Source organism: Adiantum capillus-veneris, chromosome 24 (assembly GCF_014529385.1).
Source record: "Adiantum capillus-veneris isolate H3 chromosome 24, ASM1452938v2, whole genome shotgun sequence".
Taxonomy (NCBI): domain Eukaryota; kingdom Viridiplantae; phylum Streptophyta; class Polypodiopsida; order Polypodiales; family Pteridaceae; genus Adiantum; species Adiantum capillus-veneris.
Window position 1 is genome coordinate 116,576,489 of NC_140954.1, and position 7,797 is coordinate 116,584,285.

Here is a 7,797-nt window from a genome sequence, read left to right on the forward strand (position 1 = left end):
TCAAAGTTCACACCACAAAAAATCCTGCTGATCTACTTACAAAAGGACTTCCCTCAGAGAGCTTTGCGCATTTTCGCAAGCAGTTAGGTGTAGGGTAGTACATCACTTCTCTACATCTCTTGTATATTAGTTTGTATAGTAGCTTCTCTCACACTTAAAGTACCACATTGGACTTTAAGTGGGAGGTTGTTGGGGTATAAAGCCCAATGTGGTCGCCCAGGTAAGTGGGCGGGCCGCCAGGTATGTTCTTTTGTAAAAGCCCTAATAAGAACTCACTATGCTCTACACATTACAGTAGAGTGAGTTCACCATATCGTCGTGATCTTCTTCTCGCACTCCCTCTCACGTCACACTTCCGCTCGTACTCCTTCAATATGGGTCTATGCTACGACCTAAGCGGCCAACATTTTGAAGAAGTCCTTTATGGCTTCTACGCCCGCTGCATGTTCTTGCCATCTCATAATATGTTGGCGTTTGAGGAAGCGTTCTACACAGGGTTTTTCACTTGGCAAACGAAGATTTTTGGGCCAGTGATCAGCAACTTAACATCCAGATTCGTAGGCTACTCAGCCATCGAAGCTCAAGAACAGAGTTACCATGCAATTTTTGCAAGTACCAAACAAGGGAAGAAAGATCAGATATGAGAAAGCTTTGCATGCACTTAAAGACCACCTCGCCAGCTGTCAACTTGAAGATTATTTCAGCCCATAAAGCTGTGTCAAGGGACGACACAGGCAAGGAGGGAGGGAATGTTAGCAGAGCAAGCTAACTCGGTTACATTTTCGGAGCTCTCATTGTAAAAACATTTATTATTTTGATGAATCGAGAATATTGTAACTCCTATCTTTCGGATAAACTTTGTAATTGATGAGCCGGGGCTACAAGCTTCCAAATTGTATCAACCTGTCTTTATCAATCTTTAGTTAGAGCTCCCAGATTATTAGTTTTGACCACCAAAAACCTTGGCTAAGGTATAAAAGCCAATTTTTGTAAAGTTATTATCAAGTTTTTGGATAAGGAAATACACAGCGTGAGCTAACGACGCTCACTTCTCTCCTTCTCATACTTCCTACTCCATCCCTGGTTGTCACATTGCAGTCATGTCTGTTGCGTTGCAACCGTAGGTAAGAGCTCTACGCATTGACGTAAGCATTTCACGGTATTTCGTAGCTTTTGGCATCGCCGACCCACGGCCTAATCTCATCATAAGTAGAAATTTAAGCTTTAAAATCAAAAACTAAGCATAGGCGGGGTATTGGGGCATCATTGCTAAGCATTTAGATGCATTCTGGGTCGAAAACAACTAGGTCAAAAATCCAGTGCTGATAATAATCGTGATTTTTGCACTTGACCTAAAGTGGGATTTGAAACCATAAGCACGTGTGTTTAGGTCTTATAAACATGTCCTAGAAGTTTCGCATTTGATGCTGTAACGGATGTGATATGTTTGCCGATGAGCGATTGGCTTTTGGTGATTTCAGTCACTTGAGTGTAGCCTGAGTTAGATGTGAGTTGTTTGTTGTTTTCCAAGACATTGACAACCTCTTGTAGCCTCTATGCACTAGTCGAGTCAGCTTCGTCCATGGATTGACAATTTAATCGTGGTTCTCGCTACGTCTGCAATAAGATAGGAGTGAGGCTAGACACTCGTCCCACATGCCAGTATTGTGGACTCATTCCACTAAATCATAGTTTATGCTTCCGCTATAACATCAGCTACTCTGTTCAAAAAGAGTTGAGGCTGGTATAATTTCTTGTGATCGTTGTATATGATCACATCGACAAACAGTTTTTGTGAACAAGGTGCTAGCAATACATATACTTCTTTTTGTGGGTAGCAAGTAGGCATGGCCTCACTATCAAGCACATAATCCATGGGACGACATGAATAGATTAAGAGAGCCTCCCAGTAGGTAATCTCTTGTCCGCAAACCCAAGAAGATCTAGTCTAACTACTTTCTTTGGGATGTTAGGAATCATTTTCTTCTGTCCGTGGAGAGATATGATTATTTTGAGATTCACTTGTGAATAAGATTCCAACTTGAGAAGAGATGTTTCTTAGTTCTAGCACTTATTAGGTCTCTAGGAGTAGTATTTTGAGGGGTATGACCCATCTAATAGACAATCACTCCACCATTATTTAAAGTCACGGTTTGATCTCATCACACTTGTTCTTTCAAGGAAAGAAGTTCGCAATATGCCAAGGGGTAGTGGACAAGCTCAACTTCTAAAGTTGATTTCAATCACTATAAGACACGGTAGACTGTCTTGGTCACCGTTGTCTACTAGTTTGAGCAATTTCCATGCAGTGTCTAACCTAGGGGTTTGACAATGTAGATACTAACCAAGGGGTTTGGATTGCAAAGGCAACACCTAGGGCTACTAGTGCACTACTGCTTGATTTTCACTGATCTTTCAATTAGTTTTCCTAGGCCTTTGCAGGCAAGAAATTTGGTCAAGTGCATTTGACTATGGGTAAGTGAACACTATGTTCAACCTCTACGTACACGTCTGATTTGGTTTTATTTCATTTTCAAATATCTTTTGGTTTATTTTTCCAAATAGGATGTATAAGATTCTATGTTTTCATCCATTTTTGCTTTTCAAAGACATGACAAGGTCATGTAGGAGCAAAGTATTTTGGGTCGTAGTGTCCAAAATACCTTTCAACATTATGGCGTTATGGACTTACATGTCGGGTTTAGTTTGGCATATGTTATCACATGGGATACAACATGGTTTAGGAACTCAAGGAGTTCAGTTTAGCCAGTGTGGAGTAAGGATAATGAGGATCCCTCTCATTCATGTCACAAAGTGTTTATAGATACCTCCACGCACAAGTATATCTCGTGCTTGTAGGATGTTCTTTTTTGGACATCCTTATCTAAGACATATTCCACATGTGGAGAATATGAGTCTATCAGACTGACATTGGTGCGACAAAGTCCCCAGGTGCTGGTCAAATCTGTTTATTAGACCATTCTCAGCACATTGTATTGGGAACAATTTCAGTGGCTATAAAATGTTGGATACTTAGTAAGACTTGTTAAAGTTACAAGTATTGTTAAGCAACTTTAACGGATGGTTGTTTATACACATAGCAAAGTTATGTTCTGTTAATGAACAAGTTCATTTGGTACCTAGATATGATGGATTTTCACATTCTATTATGGTCCAAATTGTTAAGTATGGAGCGTGATTTACCCCTTGTAATTTTTTGTGTTAAAAACGCACATTTGTAAGGCCCCCATTATGAGAAGAAGCCATCATGCGTGAAGAAAAATAACTCGCCGAAAAATAAAATCACTCGTCGGAAACCAAAATTTTAACGCCCAGTCTCGAGCCTAAGCTCGAGACTGGCTTCACCGGAATATTCATTTTCGCCGGAATATTACGATCGGACGGCGGTTGGAAAGTGGTCGAAAAACGACCGGTCGGTTGGCCAGTTGGCCGGTGGCCAAATTCAAAAGCGGACTTGTCTTCTCAAGGGCGGCCACACATGGGAGGATTGGAGGGTCCGATTTGGACTTATCTACACAAGGGCGACTACACATGGCTGCCTCTCATGAGAGAGGGTAGCCCTTTTGGCCTATAAAAGGAGGCCATTTCTACACACATTTCATAAGGTGAAGTTGATGCAACAAGGTGGGTGTGAGGTGGTGAGAGTGAAGCAAGGTGGGAGCTCCAAAAGGGTATAACCAAAGGTACAGTTTCTGTCAAAAATGCTAACGAAAATGAATGGAATCTTAAAGATGTTAGGCATGTTCCTTCTCTTCGAAAAAAATTGATCTCTACAAGACAATTGAACGATGAAGGTCACAACATTGCATTCGGAAGCAAACGGTGGAAGATATCAAAGGGATCTTTGGTGGTTTCCAAGGGAGAAAAGGTCGGTACACTTTACTTGTGTACTGTTAGCACACAACCTTCAGCTTGTGCAACAACTACAGAAGTTGACAGTGCAGTGTGGCACTACCGACTTGGGCATATGAGTGCCAAAGGAATGCAAATCCTTCAAACAAAGAAGCTTCTACCAGGTTTGAAAGAAGTGGACTTATAGTTCTGTGAAGATTGTGTTTATGGTAAACAAAAGAGGGTGAAATTTCAAACATTAGGAAATGAAAGAAAAAATAAAAAAACTTGAGTTGGTTCATTCTGATGTTTGGGGTCCTGCAAGTACACCATCACTTGGTGGCTCATTGTACTATGTAACATTCATAGATGATGCGACTAGAAAAACATATGTCATGAAGAATAAGTCCGATGTATTTTCCATATTTCAAAGGTGGAAAGCCTTTGTGGAGAATAAAACAGGTACCAAGGTTAAATGCCTTAGATCCGATAATGGAGGCGAATATTGCAGCCAAGCTTTTGAAAGCTTTTGTGCTAGCAATGGCATTCGGAGGCAAAGAACAAACCCAAGGCACCTCAACAAAATGGCATTTCCGAAAGGATGAACAGGACAATCATGGAGAGAGCACGAAGCATACGGCTACATGCAGGCCTACCACTTGATCTTTGGGCGGAAGCTGTAAGTACGTCTATGTACTTAATTAACCAGTCACCCTCAACGGAATTGGATGTGGGAGTTCCAGAAGAGGCATAGACAGATAAACCGGTGAATTATGCATTTCTCAAAGCGTTTGGGTGTGAGGCTTTCATGCACATAGATAGAAGCCTAAGGTTAAAGCTAGATGCAAAGTCCAAAAAGTATTTCTTCATCGGCTATGGAGAAGGTGACTTTGGGTATCGCCTATGGAATCCTGAAGATGGTAAAATCTTTAAAAGTAGGGATGTAATTTTTAACGAACAAAATATGTACAAAGATTACTTGGAAAGAAAACAAACAAAAGAAACAGGTGATGAGTACATGGAGCTTGAGGACGGTGAAGACTCAAGGACTGCAAATGGTGACAATGTGCAACAACGTCAACCAAATGAGGAGCCTCAACCTATTCCCCGAAGATCTACAAGAGCAAGTAGACCTCCAGAAAGGATTGTTCCTTCCTTCAACCATCTCTTGATCTCAGATTCTGGAGAGCCGGAATCATACGAAGAAGCTATGCAACACAAATTCAAAGAAGAATGGACGAAGAGCATGCAAGTGGAGATGGACTCACTACATCGCAACCAAACATGGGAGTTGGTTGAGTTGCCTAAAGGTAAGCGGGCACTTCAAAACAAATGGGTGTACAAGTTGAAGGAAGAAGAAGGTGGGAAGAAAAGGTACAAGTCTAGGTTTGTGGTAAAAGGGTTTTCTCCCAGAGCGGTCACTTATCAAAAGCTTCCTATATCACGTGCATTCAAAAGGTTATTAATAATACCTCAATATACATACTATATTTACACTACGTGCCTATTTAAAAAAACCCCACCCCCCTCTGTATGTATACATTTTGATCTTTTAATAATCCTCTCCGGTTAACTCACGTGATAGCATACACATTCTAAGAAGTGACCGCCCCAGGGGGTTTCTCAAAAGAAAGGTATTGACTTCAATGAAATATTTTCTCCTATTGTAAAAATGAACTCAATTAGGCTTGTCTTAAGCCTTGTGGCTGCTCATGATCTAAATCTTGAGCAAATGGATGTAAATACGGCATTCCCTCACGGTGACTTAGAGGAGGAAATTTACATGCTTCAACCAAAGGGGTATGAAGTAAAAAGTAAGGAGAAAATGGTTTGCAGATTAAAGAAAATCTTGTATGGTTTAAAGCAAGCATCAAGACAATGGTACTTGAAGTTTGATAGATGGATGTTAGATCATGGATTCAGAAGATGCACCTCAGATCATTGCGTCTACACGAAGAATTTGGGAGATGGGAAGTTCATCATCCTAATGTTGTATGTTGATGACATGTTGATTGCAAGTGCTAACATGCACGACATCAAAGACCTAAAAGAGGAGTTGTCTAAATCTTTTTCAATGAAAGATTTAGGTGCTGCAAAGAGGATACTTGGTATGAAGATATCAAGGGAAAGGACGAAGAAGACAATAAAGCTATCTCAAGAGGATTACATCAAGAAGGTATTAGAAAGGTTTACAATGCAAAATGCAAAAACAGTTTCTGCACCTTTGGCTGGTCACTTTAAACTAACCAAGGATTATGTGTCCAAAGACACAAGAGGAGATAGCCTATATGTCTAAAGTTCCATATGCTACAGCAGTAGGTTCTCTTATGTATGCTATGGTCTGGACAAGGCCAGACATTGCACATGCAGTGGGAGTTGTAAGTAGGTTCATGGACAACCCAGGTAAAGAGCACTGGCAAGCTGTGAAGTGGATACTTAGGTATCTAAAAGGGACAACAACAAATGCTTTGTATTTTGGAGGAACTGATATTTTTCTAGAAGGGTATACTAATGCAGATATGGCAGGTGACAAAGATACTTGAAGAAGCACTACTGCCTATGTCTTCACGGTTGGAGGCACAGCAGTAAGCTGGGCTTCAAAGCTACAGAAAGTGGTTTCACTTTCTACCACGGAAGCAGAGTATGTAACAATGACGGAGGCAAGCAAAGAAATTATGTGGCTTCACAGATTCTTAGAAGATCTTGGATTCAAACAAGACAATTGTGTCTTGTACAGTGATAGCCAAAGCGCTATCCATCTTGCGAAGAACTCAGCCTTTCATTCAAGGACAAATCACATTGAGGTGAGATATCACTTCATACACACTCTTTTGGAAGAGGAACAGCTAAAGCTAGGAAAGGTGCATACAAGTGAAAATCCTGCAAACATGTTTACAAAGGTGATCAACAAGGAGAAGGTGAGCTTTTGCTCATCTTCAATCGGCATTCAAGGATAAGAAGCCAAGATGGAAAGCAGTCACAGGTTTGGTTTGGAGATCAGTTTCCAAGTGGGAGATTGTTAAATATGGAGCCTGATTTACCTCTTGTTTCTGTGTTAAAAACGCATATTTGTAAGGCCCCCATTATGAGGAGAAGGCCATCGTGCGTGAAGAAAAATAACTCGCCGAAAAATAAAATCACTCGCCGAAAACCAAAATTTTAACGCCCAGTCTCGAGCCTAAGCTTGAGACTGGCTTCACCGGAATATTCCTTTTCGTCGGAATATTATGGCCGGACAGTGGCGGGAAGTGGTCGAAAAACGACCGGTCGGGTTGGCCGATGGCCGATGGTTGGAAGTCAATGGCCGGTGGTTTTGGTCGGTTGCCAAATTCAAAAGCGGACTTGTCTTCTCAAGGACGGCCACACATGGGCGGATTGGAGGGTCCGATTTGGACTTATCTACATAAGGGCGGCTACACAGGGCTGCCTCTTATGAGAGAGGGCAGCCCTTTTGGCCTATAAAAAGAGGCCATTTCTACACACATTTCATAAGGTGAAGTTGATGCAACAAGGTGGGTGTGAGGTGGTGAGAGTGAAGCAAGGCGGGAGCTCCAAAAGGGTATAATCCCTTTGTAACCTACTTCTTTTTTTGAAGTACTAAAGCCATTGAGTGGCTGCTTTCCCGTGGACGTAGCCCACATTGGGTGAACCACGTATATCGTGTGTACTCTCTCTCTCTCTCTCTCTCTCTCTCTCTACTCTATAATCTCTTGTGTGTGAAGATTATCTCTCTCCATTAAGTAATCTACTCAATTATCTACTTAGCTACGTCATATTTCCTAACACAAATAGGTTAGCATGGTTTTTCATGTAGAAAGCATTTCGTGAGTCGTGAGCATAACATTAGCCATAAGCATTGGCAAGTACGGTTATGGATATGCAGGTTTGGATCTGTTTTTTGCTAAATGCATGCACACTAGGTGTTATGGGCCCTAGTTGATTTGG